The sequence below is a fragment of the Schistocerca piceifrons genome, unplaced genomic scaffold (genome assembly GCF_021461385.2).
Source record: "Schistocerca piceifrons isolate TAMUIC-IGC-003096 unplaced genomic scaffold, iqSchPice1.1 HiC_scaffold_2508, whole genome shotgun sequence".
NCBI lineage: Eukaryota > Metazoa > Arthropoda > Insecta > Orthoptera > Acrididae > Schistocerca > Schistocerca piceifrons.
Genome location: NW_025728453.1, coordinates 498,275 through 525,474, shown reverse-complemented (window position 1 = coordinate 525,474; position 27,200 = coordinate 498,275).

Below are 27,200 nucleotides of genomic sequence, written 5' to 3'. Positions count from 1 at the left end.
GACCTTTTTCATGTTTGAAATGTACTAACTCGTTTTTTCTTCACAGCAGGTCAACTAGTGTGTGGTTGCAACATTACGGTCCCATTGAGTACATTTTTGGAGAGAGGGACATCTGTTGCACCACAGGGCGGGAGGTGGGTGCCTAGCACAATACATTTCCTTTCTTCAGTAAGCATTTTTTGTGTTTGATACTTTTGGAATTTTGGTTTTTCATGATGATTTTAAAATGACCGTCTTCATGTTTGAAATGTACTAAATCGTTTTTTCCTCACAGCAGGTCAATTTGTGTGTGGTTGCAACATTACGGTCCCATTGAGTACATTTTTGGAGAGAGGGACATCAGTTGCACCACAGGTCAGGAGGTGGGTGCGTAGCACAATACATTTTCTTTCTGCGGTAAGCATTTTTTGTGTTTGATACTTTTGGAATTTTTGTTTTTCATGATGATTTTAAAATGACCTTCTTCATGTTTGAAATGTACTAACTCGTTTTTTCTTCACAGCAGGTCAACTAGTGTGTGTTTGCAACATTACGGTCCCATTGAGTACATTTTTGGAGAGAGGGACATCAGTTGCACCACAGGGCGGGAGGAGTGTGCGTAGCACAATACATTTTCTTTCTTCGGTAAGCATTTTTTGTGTTTGATACTTTTGGAAGTTTGGTTTTTCATGATGATTTTAAAATGACCTTTTTCATGCTTGAAATGTACTAACTCGTTTTTTGTTCACAGCAGGTCAACTAGTGTGTGGTTGCAACATTACGGTCCCATTGAGTTCATTTTTGGAGAGAGGGATATCAGTTGCACCACAGGGCGGGAGGTGGGTGCCTAGCACAATACATTTTCTTTCTTCAGTAAGCATTTTTTGTGTTTGATACTTTTGGAATTTTGGTTTTTCATGATGATTTTAAAATGACCTTCTTCATGTTTGAAATGTACTAACTCGTTTTTTCCTCACAGCAGGTCAACTTGTGTGTGGTTGCAACATTACGGTCCCATTGAGTTCATTTTTGGAGAGATGGACATCAGTTGCACCACAGGGCGGGAGGAGGGTGCGTAGCACAATACATTTTCTTTCTTCGGTAAGCATTTTTTGTGTTTGAAACTTTTGGAATTTTGGTTTTTCATGATGATTTTAAAATGACCTTTTTCATGTTTGAAATTTACTAACTCGTTTTTTCTTCACAGCAGGTCAACTAGTGTGTCGTTGCAACATTACGGTCCCATTGAGTACATTTTTGGAGAGAGGGACATCAGTTGCACCACAGGTCAGGAGGTGGGTGCGTAGCACAATACGTTTTCTTTCTGCGGTAAGCATTTTTTGTGTTTGATACTTTTGGAATTTTTGTTTTTCATGATGATTTTAAAATGACCTTCTTCATGTTTGAAATGTACTAACTCGTTTTTTCTTCACAGCAGGTCAACTAGTGTGTGTTTGCAACATTACGGTCCCATTGAGTACATTTTTGGAGAGAGGGACATCAGTTGCACCACAGGGCGGGAGGAGGGTGCGTAGCACAATACATTTTCTTTCTTCGGTAAGCATTTTTTGTGTTTGATACTTTTGGAATTTTGGTTTTTCATGATGATTTTAAAATGACCTTTTTCATGCTTGAAATGTACTAACTCGTTTTTTCTTCACAGCAGGTCAACTAGTGTGTGGTTGCAACATTACGGTCCCATTGAGTTCATTTTTGGAGAGAGGGACATCAGTTGCACCACAGGGCGGGAGGTGGGTGCCTAGCACAATACATTTTCTTTCTTCAGTAAGCATTTTTTGTGTATGATACTTTTGGAATTTTGGTTTTTCATGATGATTTTAAAATGACCTTCTTCATGTTTGAAATGTACTAACTCGTTTTTTCCTCACAGCAGGTCAACTTGTGTGTGGTTTCAACATTACGGTCCCATTGAGTTCATTTTTGGAGAGAGGGACATCAGTTGCACCACAGGGCGGGAGGAGGGTGCGTAGCACAATACATTTTCTTTCTTCGGTAAGCATTTTTTGTGTTTGAAACTTTTGGAATTTTGGTTTTTCATGATGATTTTAAAATGACCTTTTTCATGTTTGAAATTTACTAACTCGTTTTTTCTTCACAGCAGGTCAACTAGTGTGTTGTTGCAACATTACGGTCCCATTGAGTACATTTTTGGAGAGAGAGACATCAATTGCACCACAGGGCGGGAGGAGGGTGCGTAGCACAATACATTTTCTTTCTTCGGTAAGCATTTTTTGTGTTTGATACTTTTGGAATTTTGGTTTTTCATGATGATTTCAAAATGACCTTCTTCATGTTTGAAATGTACTAACTCGTTTTTTCCTCACAGCAGGTCAACTTGTGTGTGGTTGCAACATTACGGTCCCATTGAGTACATTTTTGGAGAGAGGGACATCTGTTGCACCACAGGGCGGGAGGAGGGTGCGTAGCACAATACATTTTCTTTCTTCGGTAAGCATTTTTTGTGTTTGATACTTTTGGAATTTTGATTTTTCATGATGATTTTAAAATGACCTTTTTCATGTTAGAAATGTACTAACTCGTTTTTTCTTCACAGCAGGTCAACTAGTGTGTGGTTGCAACATTACGGTCCCATTGAGTTCATTTTTGGAGAGAGGGACATCAGTTGCACCACAGGGCGGGAGGAGGGTGCGCAGCACAATACATTTTCTTTCTTCGGTAAGCATTTTTTGTGTTTGATACTTTTGGAATTTTGGTTTTTCATGATGATATTAAAATGGCCTTTTTCATGTTTGAAATGTACTAACTCATTTTTTCTTCACAGCAGGTCAACTAGTGTGTGGTTACAACATTACGGTCCCATTGAGTACAATTTTGGAGAGAGGGATATCAGTTGCACCACAGGGCGGGAGGAGGGTGCGTAGCACAATACATTTTCTTTCTTCAGTAAGCATTTTTTGTGTTTGATACTTTTGGAATTTCGGTTTTTCATGATGATTTAAAAATGACCTTTTTCATGTTTGAAATGTACTAACTCGTTTTTTTTTCACAGCAGGTCAACTTGTGTGTGGTTGCAACATTACGGTCCCATTGAGTTCATTTTTGGAGAGAGGGACATCAGTTGCACCACAGGGCGGGAGGAGGGTGCGTAGCACAATACATTTTCTTTCTTCGGTAAGCATTTTTTGTGTTTGATACTTTTGGAATTTTGGTTTTTCATTATGATTTTAAAATGACCTTCTTCATGTTTGAAATGTACTAACTCGTTTTTTCCTCACAGCAGGTCAACTTGTGTGTGGTTGCAACATTACGGTCCCATTGAGTACATTTTTGGAGAGAGGGACATCAGTTGCACCACAGGGCGGGAGGAGGGTGCGTAGCACAATACATTTTCTATCTTCGGTAAGGATTTTTTGTGTTTGATACTTTTGGAATTGTGGTGTTTCATGATGATTTTAAACTGACCTTCTTCATGTTTGAGATGTACTAACTCGTTTTTTCCTCACAGCAGGTCAACTTGGGTGTGGTTGCAACATTACGGTCCCATTGAGTTCATTTTTGGAGAGAGGGACATCAGTTGCACCACAGGGCGGGAGGAGGGTGCGTAGCACAATACATTTTCTTTCTTCGGTAAGCATTTTTTGTGTTTGATAATTTTGGAATTTTGATTTTTCATGATGATTTTAAAATGACCTTTTTCATGTTTGAAATGTACTAACTCGTTTTTTCTTCACAGCAGGTCAACTAGAGTGTGGTTGCAACATTACAATCGCATTGAGTTCATTTTTGGAGAGAGGGACATCAGTTGCACCACAGGGCGGGAGGAAGGTGCGTAGCACAATACATTTTCTTTCTTCGGTAAGCATTTTTTGTGTTTGAACTTTTGGAATTTTGATTTTTCATGATGATTTTAAAATGACCTTTTTCATGTTTGAAATGTACTAACTCGTTTTTTCTTCACAGCAGGTCAACTAGTGTGTGGTTGCAACATTACGGTCCCATTGAGTACATTTTTGGAGAGAGGGACATCAGTTGCACCACAGGGCGGGAGGAGGGTGCCTAGCACAATACATTTTCTTTCTTCGGTAATCATTTTTTGTGTTTGATACTTTTGGAATTTTGGTTTTTCATGATGATTTTAAATTGACCATTTTCATGTTTGAAATGTACTAACTCGTTTTTTCTTCACAGCAGGTCAACTAGTGTGTGGTTGCAACATTACGGTCCCATTGAGTTAATTTTTGGAGAGAGGGACATCAGTTGCACCACATGGCGGGAGGTGGGTGCCTAGCACAATACATTTTCTTTCTTCAGTAAGCATTATTTGTGTTTGATACTTTTAAAATTTTGGTTTTTCATGATGATTTTAAAATGACCTTTTTCATGTTTGAAATGTACTAACTCGTTTTTTCTTCACAGCAGGTCAACTTGTGTGTGGTTGCAACAATACGGTCCCATTGAGTTCATTTTTGGAGAGAGGGACATCAGTTGCACCACAGGGCGGGAGGAGGGTGCGTAGCACAATACATTTTCTTTCTGCGGTAAGCATTTTTTGTGTTTGATACTTTTGGAATTTTTGTTTTTCATGATGATTTTAAAATGACCTTCTTCATGTTTGAAATGTACTAACTCGTTTTTTCTTCACAGCAGGTCAACTAGTGTGTGGTTGCAACATTACGGTCCCATTGAGTACATTTTTGGAGAGAGAGACATCAGTTCCACGACAGGGTGGGAGGAGGGTGCGTAGCACAATACATTTTCTTTCTTCGGTAAGCATTTTTTGTGTTTGATACTTTTCGAATTTTGGTTTTTCCTGATGATTTTGAAATGACCTTCTTCATGTTTGAATTGTACTAACTCGTTTTTTCCTCATAGCAGGTCAACCTGTGTGTGGTTGCAACTTTACGGTCCCATTGAGTTCATTTTTGGAGAGAGGGACATCAGTTGCACCACAGGGCGGGAGGAGGGTGCGTAGCACAATACATTTTCTTTCCTCGGTAAGCATTTTTTGTGTTTGATGCTTTTGGACTTTTGGTTTTTCATGATGATTTTAAAAAGACTTTCTTCATGTTTGAAATGTACTAACTCGTTTTTTCCTCACAGCAGGTCAACTTGTGTGTGGTTGCAACATTACGGTCCCATTGAGTACATTTTTGGAGAGAGGGACATCAGTTGCACCACAGGGCGGGAGGAGGGTGCCTAGCACAATACATTTTCTTTCTTCGGTAATCATTTTTTGTGTTTGATACTTTTGGAATTTTGGTTTTTCATGATGATTTTAAATTGACCATTTTCATGTTTGAAATGTACTAACTCGTTTTTTCTTCACAGCAGGTCAACTAGTGTGTGGTTGCAACATTACGGTCCCATTGAGTTCATTTTTGGAGAGAGGGACATCAGTTGCACCACATGGCGGGAGGTGGGTGCCTAGCACAATACATTTTCTTTCTTCAGTAAGCATTTTTTGTGTTTGATACTTTTGGAATTTTGGTTTTTCATGATGATTTTAAAATGACCTTTTTCATGTTTGAAATGTACTAACTCGTTTTTTCTTCACAGCAGCTCAACTTGTGTGTGGTTGCAACATTACGGTCCCATTGAGTTCATTTTTGGAGAGAGGGACATCAGTTGCACCACAGGGCGGGAGGAGGGTGCGTAGCACAATACATTTTCTTTCTGCGGTAAGCATTTTTTGTGTTTGATACTTTTGGAATTTTTGTTTTTCATGATGATTTTAAAATGACCTTCTTCATGTTTGAAATGTACTAACTCGTTTTTTCTTCACAGCAGGTCAACTAGTGTGTGGTTGCAACATTACGGTCCCATTGAGTACATTTTTGGAGAGAGAGACATCAGTTGCACGACAGGGCGGGAGGTGGGTGCCTAGCACAATACATTTTCTTTCTTCAGTAAGCATTATTTGTGTTTGATACTTTTAAAATTTTGGTGCTTCATGATGATTTTAAAATGACATTTTTCATGTTTGAAATGTACTAACTCGTTTATTCTTCACAGCAGGTCAACTTGTGTGTGGTTGCAACATTACGGTCCCATTGAGTTCATTTTTGGAGAGAGGGACATCAGTTGCACCACAGGGCGGGAGGAGGGTGCGTAGCACAATACATTTTCTTTCTGCGGTAAGCATTTTTTGTGTTTGATACTTTTGGAATTTTTGTTTTTCATGATGATTTTAAAATGACCTTCTTCATGTTTGAAATGTACTAACTCGTTTTTTCTTCACAGCAGGTCAACTAGTGTGTGGTTGCAACATTACAGTCCCATTGAGTACATTTTTGGAGAGAGAGACATCAGTTGCACGACAGGGCGGGAGGAGGGTGCGTAGCACAATACATTTTCTTTCCTCGGTAAGCATTTTTTGTGTTTGATGCTTTTGGAATTTTGGTTTTTCATGATGATTTTAAAAAGACTTTCTTCATGTTTGAAATGTACTAACTCGTTTTTTCCTCACAGCAGGTCAACTTGTGTGTGGTTGCAACATTACGGTCACATTGAGTACATTTTTGGAGAGAGGGACATCAGTTGCACCACAGGGCGGGAGGAGGGTGCCTAGCACAATACATTTTCTTTCTTTGGTAATCATTTTTTGTGTTTGATACTTTTGGAATTTTGGTTTTTCATGATGATTTTAAATTGACCATTTTCATGTTTGAAATGTACTAACTCGTTTTTTCTTCACAGCAGGTCAACTAGTGTGTGGTTGCAATATTACGGTCCCATTGTGTTCATTTTTGGAGAGAGGCACATCAGTTGCACCACATGGCGGGAGGTGGGTGCCTAGCACAATACATTTTCTTTCTTCAGTAAGCATTTTTTGTGTTTGATACTTTTGGAATTTTGGTTTTTCATGATGATTTTAAAATGACCTTTTTCATGTTTGAAATGTACTAACTCGTTTTTCTTCACAGCAGGTCAACTAGTGTGTGGTTGCAACATTACGGTCCCATTGAGTTCATTTTTGGAGAGAGGGACATCAGTTGCACCACAGGGCGGGAGGAGGGTGCGTAGCACAATACATTTTCTTTCTGCGGTAAGCATTTTTTGTGTTTGATACTTTTGGAATTTTGGTTTTTCCTGATGATTTTGAAATGACCTTCTTCATGTTTGAAATGTACTAACTCGTTTTTTCCTCATAGCAGGTCAACTTGTGTGTGGTTGCAACATTACGGTCCCATTGAGTTCATTTTTGGAGAGAGGGACATCAGTTGCACCACAGGGCGGGAGGAGGGTGCGTAGCACAATACATTTTCATTCTTCGGTAAGCATTTTTTGTGTTTGATACTTTTGGAATTTTGGTTTTTCATGATGATTTTAAAATGACCTTCTTCATGTTTGAAATGTACTAACTCGTTTTTTCTTCACAGCAGGTCAACTAGTGTGTGGTTGCAACATTACGGTCCCATTGAGTTCATTTTTGGAGAGAGGGACATCAGTTGCACCACAGGGCGGGAGGAGGGTGCGCAGCACAATACATTTTCTTTCTTCGGTAAGCATTTTTTGTGTTTGATACTTTTGGAATTTTAGTTTTTCATGATGATATTAAAATGACCTTTTTCATGTTTGAAATGTACTAACTCATTTTTTCTTCACAGCAGGTCAACTAGTGTGTGGTTACAACATTACGGTCCCATTGAGTACATTTTTGGAGAGAGGGATATCAGTTGCACCACAGGGCGGGAGGAGGGTGCGTAGCACAATACATTTTCTTTCTTCGGTAATCATTTTTTGTGTTTGATACTTTTGGAATTTTGATTTTTCATGATGATTTTAAAATGACGATTTTCATGTTTGACATGTACTAACTCGTTTTTTCTTCACAGCAGGTCAACATGTGTGTGGTTGCAACATTACGGTCCCATTGAGTTCATTTTTGGAGAGAGGGACATCAGTTGCACCACAGGGCGGGAGGAGGGTGCCTAGCACAATACATTTTCTTTCTTCAGTAATCATTTTTTGTGTTTGATACTTTTGGAATTTTGGTTTTTCATGATGATTTTAAATTTACCATTTTCATGTTTGAAATGTACTAACTCGTTTTTTCTTCACAGCAGGTCAACTAGTGTGTGGTTGCAACATTACGGTCCCATTGAGTTCATTTTTGGAGAGAGGGACATCAGTTGCACCACATGGCGGGAGGTGGGTGCCTAGCACAATACATTTTCTTTCTGCGGTAAGCATTTTTTGTGTTTGATACTTTTGGAATTTTTGTTTTTCATGATGATTTTAAAATGACCTTCTTCATGTTTGAAATGTACTAACTCGTTTTTTCTTCACAGCAGGTCAACTAGTGTGTGGTTGCAACATTACGGTCCCATTGAGTACATTTTTGGAGAGAGAGACATCAGTTGCACCACAGGGCGGGAGGAGGGTGCGTAGCACAATACATTTTCTTTCTGCGGTAAGCATTTTTTGTGTTTGATACTTTTGGAATTTTGGTTTTTCCTGATGATTTTGAAATGACCTTCTTCATGTTTGAAATGTACTAACTCGTTTTTTCCTCATAGCAGGTCAACTTATGTGTGGTTGCAACATTACGGTCCCATTGAGTTCATTTTTGGAGAGAGGGACATCAGTTGCACCACAGGGCGGGAGGAGGGTGCGTAGCACAATACATTTTCATTCTTCGGTAAGCATTTTTTGTGTTTGATACTTTTGGAATTTTGGTTTTTCATGATGATTTTAAAATGACCTTCTTCATGTTTGAAATGTACTAACTCGTTTTTTCTTCACAGCAGGTCAACTAGTGTGTGGTTGCAACATTACGGTCCCATTGAGTTCATTTTTGGAGAGAGGGACATCAGTTGCACCACAGGGCGGGAGGAGGGTGCGCAGCACAATACATTTTCTTTCTTCGGTAAGCATTTTTTGTGTTTGATACTTTTGGAATTTTAGTTTTTCATGATGATATTAAAATGACCTTTTTCATGTTTGAAATGTACTAACTCATTTTTTTTTCACAGCAGGTCAACTAGTGTGTGGTTACAACATTACGGTCCCATTGAGTACATTTTTGGAGAGAGGGATATCAGTTGCACCACAGGGCGGGAGGAGGGTGCGTAGCACAATACATTTTCTTTCTTCGGTAATCATTTTTTGTGTTTGATACTTTTGGAATTTTGGTTTTTCATGATGATTTTAAAATGACGATTTTCATGTTTGACATGTACTAACTCGTTTTTTCTTCACAGCAGGTCAACATGTGTGTGGTTGCAACATTACGGTCCCATTGAGTTCATTTTTGGAGAGAGGGACATCAGTTGCACCACAGGGCGGGAGGAAGGTGCGTAGCACAATACATTTTCTTTCTTCGGTAAGCATTTTTTGTGTTTGAACTTTTGGAATTTTGATTTTTCATGATGATTTTAAAATGACCTTTTTCATGTTTGAAATGTACTAACTCGTTTTTTCTTCACAGCAGGTCAACTAGTGTGTGGTTGCAACATTACGGTCCCATTGAGTACATTTTTGGAGAGAGGGACATCAGTTGCACCACAGGGCGGGAGGAGGGTGCCTAGCACAATACATTTTTTTTGTGTTTGATACTTTTGGAATTTTGGTTTTTCATGATGATTTTAAATTGACCATTTTCATGTTTGAAATGTACTAACTCGTTTTTTCTTCACAGCAGGTCAACTAGTGTGTGGTTGCAACATTACGGTCCCATTGAGTTCATTTTTGGAGAGAGGGACATCAGTTGCACCACATGGCGGGAGGTGGGTGCCTAGCACAATACATTTTCTTTCTTCAGTAAGCATTTTTTGTGTTTGATACTTTTGGAATTTTGGTTTTTCATGATGATTTTAAAATGACCTTTTTCATGTTTGAAATGTACTAACTCGTTTTTTCTTCACAGCAGCTCAACTTGTGTCTGGTTGCAACATTACGGTCCCATTGAGTTCATTTTTGGAGAGAGGGACATCAGTTGCACCACAGGGCGGGAGGAGGGTGCGTAGCACAATACATTTTCTTTCTGCGGTAAGCATTTTTTGTGTTTGATACTTTTGGAATTTTTGTTTTTCATGATGATTTTAAAATGACCTTCTTCATGTTTGAAATGTACTAACTCGTTTTTTCTTCACAGCAGGTCAACTAGTGTGTGGTTGCAACATTACGGTCCCATTGAGTACATTTTTGGAGAGAGAGACATCAGTTGCACGACAGGGCGGGAGGAGGGTGCGTAGCACAATACATTTTCTTTCTTCGGTAAGCATTTTTTGTGTTTGATACTTTTCGAATTTTGGTTTTTCCTGATGATTTTGAAATGACCTTCTTCATGTTTGAATTGTACTAACTCGTTTTTTCCTCATAGCAGGTCAACTTGTGTGTGGTTGCAACATTACGGTCCGATTGAGTTCATTTTTGGAGAGACGGACATCAGTTGCACCACAGGGCGGGAGGAGGGTGCGTAGCACAATACATTTTCTTTCCTCGGTAAGCATTTTTTGTGTTTGATGCTTTTGGAATTTTGGTTTTTCATGATGATTTTAAAAAGACCTTCTTCATGTTTGAAATGTACTAACTCGTTTTTTCCTCACAGCAGGTCAACTAGTGTGTGGTTGCAACATTACGGTCCCATTGAGTACATTTTTGGAGAGAGGGACATCAGTTGCACCACAGGGCGGGAGGAGGGTGCCTAGCACAATACATTTTCTTTCTTTGGTAATCATTTTTTGTGTTTGATACTTTTGGAATTTTGGTTTTTCATGAAGATTTTAAATTGACCATTTTCATGTTTGAAATGTACCAACTCGTTTTTTCTTCACAGCAGGTCAACTAGTGTGTGGTTGCAACATTACGGTCCCATTGAGTACATTTTTGGAGAGAGAGACATCAGTTGCACGACACGGCGAGAGGAGGGTGCGTAGCACAATACAATTTCTTTCTTCGGTAAGCATTTTTTGTGTTTGATACTTTTGGAATTTTGGTTTTTCCTGATGATTTTGAAATGACCTTCTTCATGTTTGAATTGTACTAACTCGTTTTTTCCTCATAGCAGGTCAACTTGTGTGTGGTTGCAACATTACGGTCCCATTGAGTTCATTTTTGGAGAGACGGACATCAGTTGCACCACAGGGCGGGAGGAGGGTGCGTAGCACAATACATTTTCTTTCCTCGGTAAGCATTTTTTGTGTTTGATGCTTTTGGAATTTTGGTTTTTCATGATGATTTTAAAAAGACCTTCTTCATGTTTGAAATGTACTAACTCGTTTTTTCCTCACAGCAGGTCAACTAGTGTGTGGTTGCAACATTACGGTCCCATTGAGTACATTTTTGGAGAGAGGGACATCAGTTGCACGACAGGGCGGGAGGAGGGTGCGTAGCACAATACATTTCCTTTCTTCGGTAAGCATTTTTTGTGTTTGATACTTTTGGAATTTTGGTTTTTCCTGATGATTTTGAATTGACCTTCTTAATGTTTGAAATGTACTAACTCGTTTTTTCCTCATAGCAGGTCAACTTGTGTGTGGTTGCAACATTACGGTCCCATTGAGTTCATTTTTGGAGAGAGGGAGATCAGTTGCACCACAGGGCGGGAGGAGGGTGCGTAGCACAATACATTTTCATTCTTCGGTAAGCATTTTTTGTGTTTGATACTTTTGGAATTTTGGTCTTTCATGATGATTTTAAAATGACCTTCTTCATGTTTGAAATGTACTAACTCGTTTTTTCTTCACAGCAGGTCAACTAGTGTGTGGTTGCAACATTACGGTCCCATTGAGTTCATTTTTGGAGAGAGGGACATCAGTTGCACCACAGGGCGGGAGGTGGGTGCCTAGCACAATACATTTTCTTTCTTCAGTAAGCATTTTTTGTGTTTGATACTTTTGGAATTTTGGTTTTTCATGATGATTTTAAAATGACCTTCTTCATGTTTGAAATGTACTAACTCGTTTTTTCCTCACAGCAGGTCAACTAGTGTGTGGTTGCATCATTTTGGTCCCATTGAGTACATTTTTGGAGAGAGGGACATCAGTTGCACCACAGGGCGGGAGGAGGGTGCGTAGCACAATACATTTTTTTTCTTCGGTAAGCATTTTTTGTATTTGATACTTTTGGAATTTTGGTTTTTCATGATGATTTTAAAATGACCTTTTTCATGTTTGAAATGTACTAACTCGTTTTTTCTTCACAGCAGGTGAACTAGTGTGTGGTAGCAACATTCCGGTCCCATTGAGTTCATTTTTGGAGAGAGGGACATCACTTGCACCACAGGGCGGGAGGCGGGTGCCTAGCACAATACATTTTCTTTCTTCGGTAAGCATTTTTTGTGTTTGATACTTTTGGAATTTTGTTTTTTCATGATGATTTTAAAATGACCTTCTTCATGTTTGAAATGTACTAACTCGTTTTTTCCTCACAGCAGGTCAACTTGTGTGTGGTTGCAACATTACGGTCCCATTGAGTTCATTTTTGGAGAGAGGGACATCAGTTGCACCACAGGGCGGGAGGAGGGTGCGAAGCACAATACATTTTCTTTCTTCGGTAAGCTTTTTTTGTGTTTGATACTTTTGGAATTTTGATTTTTCACGATTATTTTAAAGTGACCTTTTTCATGTTTGAAATGTACTAACTCGTTTTTTCTTCACAGCAGGTCAACTAGTGTGTGGTTGCAACATTACAATCGCATTGAGTTGATTTTTGGAGAGAGGGACATCAGTTGCACCACGGGGCGGGAGAAGGGTTCCTAGCACAATACATTTTCTTTCTTCGGTAAGCATTTTTTGTGTTTGATACTTTTGGAATTTTGGTTTTTCATGATCATTTTAAAAGAATCTTCTTCATGTTTGAAATGTACTATCTCGTTTTCTCCTCACAGCAGGTCAACTTGTGTGTGGTTGCAACATTACGGTCCCATTGAGTACATTTTTGGAGAGAGGGACATCAGTTGCACCACAGGGCGGGAGGAGGGTGCGTAGCACAATACATTTTCTTTCTTCGGTAATCATTTTTTGTGTTTGATACTTTTGGAATTTTGATTTTTCATGATGATTTTAAAATGACCATTTTCATGTTTGAAATGTACTAACTCGTTTTTTCTTCACAGCAGGTCAACATGTGTGTGGTTGCAACATTACGGTCCCATTGAGTTCATTTTTGGAGAGGGGGACATCAGTTGCACCACAGGGCGGGAGGATGGTGCATAGCACGATACATTTTCTTTCTTCGGTAATCATTTTTTGTGTTTGATACTTTTGGAATTTTGATTTTTCATGATGATTTTAAAATGACCATTTTCATGCTCAAATGTACTAACTCGTTTTTTCTTCACAGCAAGTCAACTAGTGTGTGGTTGCAACATTACGGTCCCATTGAGTACATTTTTGGAGAGAGGGACATCAGTTGCACCACAGGGCGGGAGGAAGGTGCGTAGCACAATACATTTTCTTTCTTCGGTATGCATTTTTTGTGTTTGATACTTTTGGAATTTTGGTTTTTCATGATGATTTTGAAATGACCTTCTTCATGTTTGAAATGTAGTAACTCGTTTTTTCCTCATAGAAGGTCAACTTGTGTGTGGTTGCAACATTACGGTCCCATTGAGTTCATTTTTGGAGAGAGGGACATCAGTTGCACCACAGGGCGGGAGGAGGGTGCGTAGCACAATACATTTTCATTCTTCGGTAAGCTTTTTTTTGTGTTTGATACTTTTGGAATTTTAGTTTTTCATGATGATTTTAAAATGACCTTCTTCATGTTTGAAATGTACTAACTCGTTTTTCCTTCACAGCAGGTCAACTAGTGTGTGGTTGCAACATTACGGTCCCATTGAGTTCATTTTTGGAGAGAGGGACATAAGTTGCACCACAGGGCGGGAGGTGGGTGCGTAGCACAATACATTTTCTTTCTTCAGTAAGCATTTTTTGTGTTTGATACTTTTGGAATTTTGGTTTTTCATGATGATTTTAAAATGACCTTCTTCATGTTTGAAATGTACTTACTCGTTTATTAATCACAGCAGGTCAACTAGTGTGTGGTTGCAACATTACGGTCCCATTGAGTACATTTTTGGAGAGAGGGACATCAGTTGCACCACAGGGCGGGAGGAGGGTGCGTAGCACAATACATTTTCTTTCTTCGGTAAGCATTTTTTGTGTTTGATACTTTTGGAATTTTGGTTTTTCATGATGATTTTAAAATGACCTTTTTCATGTTTGAAATGTACTAACTCGTTTTTTCTTCACAGCAGGTCAACTAGTGTGTGGTTGCAACATTACGGTCCCATTGAGTTCATTTTTGGAGAGAGGGACATCAGTTGCACCACAGGGCAGGAGGAGGGTGCCTAGCACAATACATTATCTTTCTTCGGTAAGCATTTTTTGTGTTTGATACTTTTGGAATTTTGGTTTTTCATGATGATTTTAAAATGACCTTTTTCATGTTTGAAATGTACTAACTCGTTTTTTCTTCACAGCAGGTCAACTAGTGTGTGGTTGCAACATTACGGTCCCATTGAGTTCATTTTTGGAGAGAGGGACATCGGTTGCACCACAGGGCGGGAGGAGGGTGCGTAGCACAATACATTTTCTTTCTTCGGTAAGCATTTTTTGTGTTTGATACTTTTCGAATTTTGGTTTTTCATGATGATTTTAAAATGACCTTCTTCATGTTTGAAATGTACTAACTCGTTTTTTCCTCACAGCAGGTCAACTTGTGTGTGGTTGCACCATTACGGTCCCATTGAGTACATTTTTGGAGAGAGGGACATCAGTTGCACCACAGGGCGGGAGGAGGGTGCCTAGCACAATACATTTTCTTTCTTCGGTAATCATTTTTTATGTTTGATACTTTTGGAATTTTGGTTTTTCATGATGATTTTAAAATGACCATTTTCATGTTTGAAATGTACTAACTCGTTTTTTCTTCACAGCAGGTCAACTAGTGTGTGGTTGCAACATTACGGTCCCATTGAGTACATTTTTGGAGAGAGGGACATCAGTTGTACCACAGGGCGGGAGGATGGTGCGTAGCACAATACATTTTCTTTCTTCGGTAAGCATTTTTTGTGTTTGATACTTTTGAAATTTTGGTTTGTCATGATGATTTTGAAATGACCTTCTTCATGTTTGAAATGTACTAACTTGTTTTTTCCTCATACAAGGTCAACTTGTGTGTGGTTGCAACATTACGGTCCCATTGAGTTCATTTTTGGAGAGAGGGACATCAGTTGCACCACAGGGCGGGAAGAGGGTGCGTAGCACAATACATTTTCATTCTTCGGTAAGCTTTTTTTTGTGTTTGATACTTTTGGAATTTTAGTTCTTCATGATGATTTTAAAATGACCTTCTTCATGTTTGAAATGTACTAACTCGTTTTTTCTTCACAGCAGGTCAACTAGTGTGTGGTTGCAACATTACGGTCCCATTGAGTTCATTTTTGGAGAGAGGGACATCAGTTGCACCACAGGGCGGGAGGTGGGTGCGTAGCACAATACATTTTCTTTCTTCAGTAAGCATTTTTTGTGTTTGATACTTTTGGAATTTTGGTTCTTCATGATGATTTTAAAATGACCTTCTTCATGTTTGAAATGTACTAACTCGTTTATTAATCACAGCAGGTCAACTAGTGTGTGGTTGCAACATTACGGTCCCATTGAGTACATTTTTGGAGAGAGGGACATCAGTTGCACCACATGGCGGGAGGAGGGTGCGTAGCACAATACATTTTCTTTCTTCGGTAAGCATTTTTTGTGTTTGATACTTTTGGAATTTTGGTTTTTCATGATGATTTTAAAATGACCTTTTTCATGTTTGAAATGTACTAACTCGTTTTTTCTTCACAGCAGGTCAACTAGTGTGTGGTTGCAACATTACGGTCCCATTGAGTTCATTTTTGGAGAGAGGGACATCAGTTGCACCACAGGGCGGGAGGAGGGTGCCTAGCACAATACATTTTCTTTCTTCGGTAAGCATTTTTTGTGTTTGATACTTTAGGAATTTTGGTTTTTCATGATGATTTTAAAATGACCTTTTTCATGTTTGAAATGTACTAACTCGTTTTTTCTTCACAGCAGGTCAACTAGTGTGTGGTTGCAACATTACGGTCCCATTGAGTTCATTTTTGGAGAGAGGGACATCAGTTGCACCACAGGGCGGGAGGAGGGTGCCTAGCACAATTGATTTTCTTTCTTCGGTAAGCATTTTTTGGGTTTGGTACTTTTGGAATTTTGGTTTTTCATGATGATTTTAAAATGACCTTTTTCATGTTTGAAATGTACTAACTCGTTTTTTCTTCACAGCAGGTCAACTAGTGTGTGGTTGCAACATTACGGTCCCATTGAGTTCATTTTTGGAGATAGGGACATCAGTTGCACCACAGGGCGGGAGGTGGGTGCCTAGCACAATACATTTTCTTTCTTCAGTAAGCATTTTTTGTGTTTGATACTTTTGGAATTTTGGTTTTTCATGATGATTTTAAAATGACCTTCTTCATGTTTGAAATGTACTAACTCGTTTTTTCCGCACAGCAGGTCAACTTGTGTGTGGTTGCAACATTACGGTCCCATTGAGTTCATTTTTGGAGAGAGGGACATCAGTTGCACCACAGGGCGGGAGGAGGGTGCGTAGCACAATACATTTTCTTTCTTCGGTAAGCATTTTTTGTGTGTGATACGTTTGGAATTTTGGTTTTTCATGATGATTTTAAAATGACCTTTTTCATGTTTGAAATGTACTAACTCGTTTTTTCTTCACAGCAGGTCAACTAGTGTGTGGTTGCAACATTACGGTCCCATTGAGTTCATTTTTGGAGAGAGGGACATCAGTTGCACCACAGGGCGGGTGGAGGGTGCGTAGCACAATACATTATCTTTCTTCTTTAAGCATTTTTTGTGTTTGATACTTTTGGAATTTTGGTTCTTCATGATGATTTTAAAATGACCTTTTTCATGTTTGAAATGTACTAACTCGTTTTTTCTACACAGCAGGTCAACAGGTGTGTGGTTGCAACATTACGGTCCCATTGAGTTCATTTTTGGAGAGAGGGACATCAGTTGCACCACAGGGCGGGAGGAGGGTGCCTAGCACAATACATTTTCTTTCTTCGGTAAGCATTTTTTGTGTTTGATACTTTTGGAATTTTGGTTTTTCATGATGATTTTAAAATGACCTTTTTCATGTTTGAAATGTACTAACTCGTTTTTTCTTCACAGCAGGTCAACTAGTGTGTGGTTGCAACATTACGGTCCCATTGAGTTCATTTTTGGAGAGAGGGACATCAGTTGCACCACAGGGCGGGAGGAGGGTGCCTAGCACAATACATTTTCTTTCTTCGGTAAGCATTTTTTGTGTTTGGTACTTTTGGAATTTTGGTTTTTCATGATGATTTTAAAATGACCTTCTTCATGTTTGAAATGTACTAACTCGTTTTTTCTTCACAGCAGGTCAACTAGTGTGTGGTTGCAACATTACGGTCCCATTGAGTTCATTTTTGGAGAGAGGGACATCAGTTGCACCACAGGGCGGGAGGAGGGTGCGTAGCACAATACATTTTCTTTCTTCGGTAAGCATTTTTTGTGTTTGATACTTTTGGAATTTTGGTTTTTCATGATGATTTTAAAATGACCTTTTTCATGTTTGAAATGTACTAACTCGTTTTTTCTTCACAGCAGGTCAACTAGTGTGTGGTTGCAACATTACGGTCCCATTGAGTTCATTTTTGAAGAGAGGGACATCAGTTGCACCACAGGGCGGGAGGTGGGTGCCTAGCACAATACATTTTCTTTCTTCAGTAAGCGTTTTTTGTGTTTGATACTTTTGGAATTTTGATTTTTCATGATGATTTTAAAATGACCTTCTTCATGTTTGAAATGTACTAACTCGTTTTTTCCTCACAGAAGGTCAACTTGTGTGTGGTTGCAATATTACGGTCAAATTGAGTTCATTTTTGGAGAGAGGGACATCCGTTGCACTACAGGGCGGGTGGAGGGTGCGTAGCACAATACATTTTCTTTCTTCGGTAAGCATTTTTTGTGTTTGATACTTTTGGAATTTTGGTTCTTCATGATGATTTTAAAATGACCTTTTTCATGTTTGAAATGTACTAACTCGTTTTTTCTACACAGCAGGTCAACAGGTGTGTGGTTGCAACATTACGGTCCCATTGAGTTCATTTTTGGAGAGAGGGACATCAGTTGCACCACAGGGCAGGAGGAGGGTGCGTAGCACAATACATTTTCTTTCTTCGGTAAGCATTTTTTGTGTTTGATACTTTTGGAATTTTGGTTTTTCATGATGATTTTAAAATGACCTTCTTCATGTTTGAAATGTACTATCTCGTTTTTTCCTCACAGCAGGTCAACTTGTGTGTGGATGCAACATTACGGTCCCATTGAGTTCATTTTTGGAGAGAGGGACATCAGTTGCACCACAGGGCGGGAGGAGGGTGCGTAGCACAATACATTTTCTTTCTTCGGTAAGCATTTTTTATGTTTGATACTTTTGGAATTTTGGTTTTTCATGATGATTTTAAAGTGACCTTTTTCATGTTTGAAATGTACTAACTCGTTTTTTCTTCACAGCAGGGCAACTAGTGTGTGGTTGCAACATTACGGTCCCATTGAGTTCATTTTTGGAGAGAGGGACATCCGTTGCACCACAGGGCGGGAGGTAAGTGCCTAGCACAATACATTTTCTTTCTTCAGTAAGCATTTTTTGTGCTTGATACTTTTGGAATTTTGGTTTTTCATGATGATTTTAAAATGACCTTTTTCATGTTTGAAATGTACTAACTCGTTTTTTCTTCACAGCAAGTCAACTAGTGTGTGGTTGCAACATTACGGTCCCATTAAGTTCATTTTTGGAGAGAGGGACATCACTTACACCACAGGGCGGGAGGAGGGTGCGTAGCACAATACATTTTCTTTCTTCGGTAAGCATTTTTTGTGTTTGATACTTTTGGAATTTTGGTTTTTCATGATGATTTTAAAATGACCTTCTTCATGTTTTAAATGTACTATCTCGTTTTTTCCTCACAGCAGGTCAACTTGTGTGTGGTTGCAACATTACGGTCCCATTGAGTACATTTTTGGAGAGAGGGACATCAGTTGCACCACAGGGCGGGAGGAGGGTGCGTAGCACAATACATTTTCTTTCTTCGGTAATCATTTTTTGTGTTTGATACTTTTGGAATTTTGATTTTTCATGATGATTTTAAAATGACCATTTTCATGTTTGAAATGTACTAACTCGTTTTTTCTTCACAGCAGGTCAACTAGTGTGTGGTTGCAACATTACGGTCCCATTGAGTTCATTTTTGGAGAGAGGGACATCAGTTGCACCACAGGGCGGGAGGTGGTTGCCTAGCACAATACATTTTCTTTCTTCAGTAAGCATTTTTTGTGTTTGATACTTTTGGAATTTTGGTTTTTCATGATGATTTTAAAATGACCTTTTTCATGTTTGAAATGTACTAACTCGTTTTTTCTTCACAGCAGGTCAACTTGTGTGTGGTTGCAACATTACGGTCGCATTGAGTTCATTTTTGGAGACAGGGGCATCAGTTGCACCACAGGGCGGGAGGAGGGTGCGTAGCACAATACATTTTCTTTCTTCGGTAAGCATTTTTTGTGTTTGATACTTTTGGAATTTTGGTTTTTCATGATGATTTTAAAATGACCTTTCTCATGTTTGAAATGTACGAACTCGTTTTTTCTTCACAGCAGGTCAACTAGTGTGTGGTTGCAACAATACGGTCCCATTGAGTACATTTTTGGAGAGAGGGACATCAGTTGCACCACAGGGCGGGAGGAAGGTGCGTAGCACAATACATTTTCTTTCTTCGGTAAGCATTTTTTGTGTTTGATACTTTTGGAATTTTGATTTTTCATGATGATTTTAAAATGACCTTTTTCATGTTTGAAATGTACTAACTCGTTTTTTCTTCACAGCAGGTCAACTAGTGTGTGGGTGCAACATTACGGTCCCATTGAGTTCATTTTTGGAGGGAGGGACATCAGTTGCACCACAGGGCGGGTGGAGGGTGCCTAGCACAATACATTTTCTTTCTTCTGTAAGCATTTTTTGTGTTTGATGCTTTTGGAATTTTGGTTTTTCATGATGATTTTAAAATGACCTTCTTCATGTTTGAAATGTACTAACTCGTTTTTTCCTCACAGCAGGTCAACTTGTGTGTGGTTGCAACATTACGGTCCCATTGAGTACATTTTTGGAGAGAGGGACATCAGTTGCACCACAGGGCGGGAGGAGGGTGCCTAGCACAATACATTTTCTTTCTTCGGTAATCATTTTTTGTGTTTGATACTTTTGGAATTTTGGTTTTTCATGATGATTTTAAAATGAACATTTTCATGTTTGAAATGTACTAACTCGTTTTTTCTTCACAGCAGGTCAACTAGTGTGTGGTTGCAACATTACGGTCACATTGAGTAAATTTTTGGAGAGAGGGACATCAGTTGCACCACAGGGCGGGAGGAGGGTGCGTAGCACAATACATTTTCTTTCTGCGGTAAGCATTTTTTGTGTTTGATACTTTTGGAATTTTGGTTTTTCATGATGATTTTGAAATGACCTTCTTCATGTTTGAAATGTACTAACTCGTTTTCTCCTCATAGCAGGTCAACTTGTGTGTGGTTGCAACATTACGGTCCCATTGAGTTCATTTTTGGAGAGAGGGACATCAGTTGCACCACAGGGCGGGAGGAGGGTGCATAGCACAATACATTTTCATTCTTCGGTAAGCTTTTTTTTGTGTTTGATACTTTTGGAATTTTGGTTTTTCATGATGATTTTAAAATGACCTTCTTCATGTTTGAAATGTACTAACTCGTTTTTTCTTCACAGCAGGTCAACTAGTGTGTGGTTGCAACATTACGGTCCCATTGGGTTCATTTTTGGAGAGAGGGACATCAGTTGCACCACAGGGCGGGAGGTGGGTGCGTAGCACAATACATTTTCTTTCTTCAGTAAGCATTTTTTGTGTTTGATACTTTTGGAATTTTGGTTTTTCATGATGATTTTAAAATGACCTTTTTCATGTTTGAAATGTACTAACTCGTTTTTTCTTCACAGCAGGTCAACTAGTGTGTGGTTGCAACATTACGGTCCCATTGAGTTCATTTTTGGAGAGAGGGACATCAGTTGCACCACAGGGCGGGAGGAGGGTGCGTAGCACAATACATTTTCTTTCTTCGGTAAGCATTTTTTGTGTTTGATACTTTTGGAATTTTGGTTTTTCATGATGATTTTAAAATGACCTTCTTCATGTTTGAAATGTACCAACTCGTTTTTTCCTCACAGCAGGTCAACTTGTGTGTGGTTGCAAAATTACGGTCCCATTGAGTTCATTTTTGGAGAGAGGGACATCAGTTGCACCACAGGGCGGTAGGAGGGTGCATAGCACAATACATTTTCTTTCTTCGGTAAGCATTTTTTGTGTTTGATACTTTTGGAATTTTGGTTTTTCATGATGATTTTAAAATGACCTTCTTCATGTTTGAAATGTACTAACTCGTTTCTTCCTCACAACAGGTCAACTTGTGTGTGGTTGCAACATTACGGTCCCATTGAGTACATTTTTGGAGAGAGGGACATCACTTGCACCACATTGCGGGAGGAGGGTGCGTAGCACAATACATTTTCTTTCTTCGGTAAGCATTTTTTGTGTTTGATACTTTTGGAATTTTGGTTTTTCATGATGATTTTAAAATGACCTTCTTCATGTTTTAAATGTACTATCTCCTTTTTTCCTCACAGCAGGTCAACTTGTGTGTGGTTGCAACATTACGGTCCCATTGAGTACATTTTTGGAGAGAGGGATATCAGTTGCACCACAGGGCGGGAGGAGGGTGCGTAGCACAATACATTTTCTTTCCTCGGTAATCATTTTTTGTGTTTGATACTTTTGGAATTTTGATTTTTCATGATGATTTTAAAATGACCATTTTCATGTTTGAAATGTACTAACTCGTTTTTTCTTCACAGCAGGTCAACTAGTGTGTGGTTGCAACATTACGGTCCCATTGAGTTCATTTTTGGAGAGAGGGACATCAGTTGCACCACAGGGCGGGAGGTGGGTGCCTAGCACAATACATTTTCTTTCTTCAGTAAGCATTTTATTGTGTTTGATACTTTTGGAATTTTGGTTTTTCATGATGATTTTAAAATGACCTTTTTCATGTTTGAAATGTACTAACTCGTTTTTTCTTCACAGCAGGTCAACTTGTGTGTGGTTGCAACATTACGGTCGCATTGAGTTCATTTTTGGAGAGAGGGGCATCAGTTGCACCACAGGGCGGGAGGAGGGTGCGTAGCACAATACATTTTCTTTCTTCGGTAAGCATTTTTTGTGTTTGATACTTTTGGAATTTTGGTTTTTCATGATGATTTTAGAATGACCTTTCTCATGTTTGAAATGTACTAACTCGTTTTTTCTTCACAGCAGGTCATCTAGTGTGTGGTTGCAACATTACGGTCCCATTGAGTACATTTTTGGAGAGAGGGACATCAGTTGCACCACAGGGCGGGAGGAAGGTGCGTAGCACAATACATTTTCTTTCTTCGGTAAGCATTTTTTGTGTTTGATACTTTAGGAACTTTGATTTTTCATGATGATTTTAAAATGACCTTTTTCATGTTTGAAATGTACTAACTCGTTTTTTCTTCACAGCAGGTCAACTAGTGTGTGGTTGCAACATTACGGTCCCATTGAGTTCATTTTTGGAGAGAGGGACATCAGTTGCACCACAGGGCAGGAGGAGGGTGCGTAGCACAATACATTTTCTTTCTTCGGTAAGCATTCTTTGTGTTTGATACTTTTGGAATTTTGGTTTTTCATGATGATTTTAAAATGACCTTTTTCATGTTTGAAATGTACTAACTCGTTTTTTCTTCACAGCAGGTCAACTAGTGTGTGGTTGCAACATTACGGTCCCATTGAGTACATTTTTGGAGAGAGGGACATCAGTTGCACCACAGGGCGGGAGGAGGGTGCGTAGCACAATACATTTTCTTTCTTCGGTAAGCATTTTTTGTGTTTGATACTTTTGGAATTTTGGTTTTTCATGATGATTTTAAAATGACCTTTTTCATGTTTGAAATGTACTAACTCGTTTTTTCTTCACAGCAGGTCAACCAGTGTGTGGTTGCAACATTACGGTCCCATTGAGTTCATTTTTGGAGAGAGGGACATCAGTTGCACCACAGGGCGGGAGGTGGGTGCCTAGCACAATACATTTTCTTTCTTCAGTAAGCGTTTTTTGTGTTTGATACTTTTGGAATTTTGGTTTTTCATGATGATTTTAAAATGACCTTTTTCATGTTTGAAATGTACTAACTAGTTTTTTCTTCACAGCAGGTCAACTAGTGTGTGGTTGCAACATTACGGTCCCATTTAGTACATTTTTGGAGAGAGGGACATCAGTTGCACCACAGGGCGGGAGGAGGGTGCGTAGCACAATACATTTTCTTTCTTCGGTAAGCTTTTTTTGTGTTTCATACTTTTGGAATTTTGGTTTTTCATGATGATTTTAAAATGACCTTTTTCATGTTTGAAATGTACTAACTCGTTTTTTCTTCACAGCAGGTCAACCAGTGTGTGGTTGCAACATTACGGTCCCATTGAGTTCATTTTTGGAGAGAGGGACATCAGTTGCACCACAGGGCGGGAGGTGGGTGCCTAGCACAATACATTTTCTTTCTTCAGTAAGCGTTTTTTGTGTTTGATACTTTTGGAATTTTGGTTTTTCATGATGATTTTATAATGACCTTCTTCATGTTTGAAATGTACTAACTCGTTTTTTCCTCACAGCAGGTCAACTTGTGTGTGGTTGCAACATTACGGTCCCATTGAGTTCATTTTTGGAGAGAGGGACATCAGTTGCACCACAGGGCGGTAGGAGGGTGCGTAGCACAATACATTTTCTTTCTTCGGTAAGCATTTTTTGTGTTTGATACTTTTGGAATTTTGGTTCTTCATGATGATTTTAAAATGACCTTTTTCATGTTTGAAATGTACTAACTCGTTTTTTCTACACAGCAGGTCAACAGGTGTGTGGTTGCAACATTACGGTCCCATTGAGTTCATTTTTGGAGAGAGGGACATCAGTTGCACCACAGGGCAGGAGGAGGGTGCGTAGCACAATACATTTTCTTTCTTCGGTAAGCATTTTTTGTGTTTTATACTTTTGGAATTTTGGTTTTTCATGATGATTTTAAAATGACCTTCTTCATGTTTGAAATGTACTAACTCGTTTTTTCCTCACAGCAGGTCAACTTGTGTGTGGTTCCAACATTACGGTCCCGTTGAGTTCATTTTTGGAGAGAGGGACATCAGTTGCACCACAGGGCGGGAGGAGGGTGCGTAGCACAATACATTTTCTTTCTTCGGTAAGCATTTTTTGTGTTTGATACTTTTGGAATTTTGGTTTTTCATGATGATTTTAAAATGACCTTTTTCATGTTTGAAATGTACTAACTCGTTTTTTCTTCACAGCAGGTCAACTAGTGTGTGGTTGCAACATTACGGTCCCATTGAGTTCATTTTTGGAGAGAGGGACATCAGTTGCACCACAGGGCAGGAGGTAGGTGCCTAGCACACTACATTTTCTTTCTTCAGTAAGCATTTTTTGTGTTTGATACTTTTGGAATTTTGGTTTTTCATGATGATTTTAAAATGACCTTTTTCATGTTTGAAATGTACTAACTCGTTTTTTCTTCACAGCAGGTCAACTTGTGTGTGGTTGCAACATTACGGTCGCATTGAGTTCATTTTTGGAGAGAGGGGCATCAGTTGCACCACAGGGCGGGAGGAGGGTGCGTAGCACAATACATTTTCTTTCTTCGGTAAGCATTTTTTGTGTTTGATACTTTTGGAATTTTGGTTTTTCATGATGATTTTAGAATGACCTTTCTCATGTTTGAAATGTACTAACTCGTTTTTTCTTCACAGCAGGTCATCTAGTGTGTGGTTGCAACATTACGGTCCCATTGAGTACATTTTTGGAGAGAGGGACATCAGTTGCACCACAGGGCGGGAGGAAGGTGCGTAGCACAATACATTTTCTTTCTTCGGTAAGCATTTTTTGTGTTTGATACTTTAGGAACTTTGATTTTTCATGATGATTTTAAAATGACCTTTTTCATGTTTGAAATGTACTAACTCGTTTTTTCTTCACAGCAGGTCAACTAGTGTGTGGTTGCAACATTACGGTCCCATTGAGTTCATTTTTGGAGAGAGGGACATCAGTTGCACCACAGGGCAGGAGGAGGGTGCGTAGCACAATACATTTTCTTTCTTCGGTAAGCATTCTTTGTGTTTGATACTTTTGGAATTTTGGTTTTTCATGATGATTTTAAAATGACCTTTTTCATGTTTGAAATGTACTAACTCGTTTTTTCTTCACAGCAGGTCAACTAGTGTGTGGTTGCAACATTACGGTCCCATTGAGTACATTTTTGGAGAGAGGGACATCAGTTGCACCACAGGGCGGGAGGAGGGTGCGTAGCACAATACATTTTCTTTCTTCGGTAAGCATTTTTTGTGTTTGATACTTTTGGAATTTTGGTTTTTCATGATGATTTTAAAATGACCTTTTTCATGTTTGAAATGTACTAACTAGTTTTTTCTTCACAGCAGGTCAACTAGTGTGTGGTTGCAACATTACGGTCCCATTTAGTACATTTTTGGAGAGAGGGACATCAGTTGCACCACAGGGCGGGAGGAGGGTGCGTAGCACAATACATTTTCTTTCTTCGGTAAGCTTTTTTTGTGTTTGATACTTTTGGAATTTTGGTTTTTCATGATGATTTTAAAATGACCTTTTTCATGTTTGAAATGTACTAACTCGTTTTTTCTTCACAGCAGGTCAACCAGTGTGTGGTTGCAACATTACGGTCCCATTGAGTTCATTTTTGGAGAGAGGGACATCAGTTGCACCACAGGGCGGGAGGTGGGTGCCTAGCACAATACATTTTCTTTCTTCAGTAAGCGTTTTTTGTGTTTGATACTTTTGGAATTTTGGTTTTTCATGATGATTTTATAATGACCTTCTTCATGTTTGAAATGTACTAACTCGTTTTTTCCTCACAGCAGGTCAACTTGTGTGTGGTTGCAACATTACGGTCCCATTGAGTTCATTTTTGGAGAGAGGGACATCAGTTGCACCACAGGGCGGTAGGAGGGTGCGTAGCACAATACATTTTCTTTCTTCGGTAAGCATTTTTTGTGTTTGATACTTTTGGAATTTTGGTTCTTCATGATGATTTTAAAATGACCTTTTTCATGTTTGAAATGTACTAACTCGTTTTTTCTACACAGCAGGTCAACAGGTGTGTGGTTGCAACATTACGGTCCCATTGAGTTCATTTTTGGAGAGAGGGACATCAGTTGCACCACAGGGCAGGAGGAGGGTGCGTAGCACAATACATTTTCTTTCTTCGGTAAGCATTTTTTGTGTTTTATACTTTTGGAATTTTGGTTTTTCATGATGATTTTAAAATGACCTTCTTCATGTTTGAAATGTACTAACTCGTTTTTTCCTCACAGCAGGTCAACTTGTGTGTGGTTCCAACATTACGGTCCCGTTGAGTTCATTTTTGGAGAGAGGGACATCAGTTGCACCACAGGGCGGGAGGAGGGTGCGTAGCACAATACATTTTCTTTCTTCGGTAAGCATTTTTTGTGTTTGATACTTTTGGAATTTTGGTTTTTCATGATGATTTTAAAATGACCTTTTTCATGTTTGAAATGTACTAACTCGTTTTTTCTTCACAGCAGGTCAACTAGTGTGTGGTTGCAACATTACGGTCCCATTGAGTTCATTTTTGGAGAGAGGGACATCAGTTGCACCACAGGGCAGGAGGTAGGTGCCTAGCACACTACATTTTCTTTCTTCAGTAAGCATTTTTTGTGTTTGATACTTTTGGAATTTTGGTTTTTCATGATGATTTTAAAATGACCTTTTTCATGTTTGAAATGTACTAACTCGTTTTTTATTCACAGCAGGTCAACTAGTGTGTGGTTGCAACATTACGGTCCCATTTAGTACATTTTTGGAGAGAGGGACATCAGTTGCACCACAGGGCGGGAGGAGGGTGCGTAGCACAATACATTTTCTTTCTTCGGTAAGCTTTTTTTGTGTTTGATACTTTTGGAATTTTGGTTTTTCATGATGATTTTAAAATGACCTTTTTCATGTTTGAAATGTACTAACTCGTTTTTTCTTCACAGCAGGTCAACCAGTGTGTGGTTGCAACATTACGGTCCCATT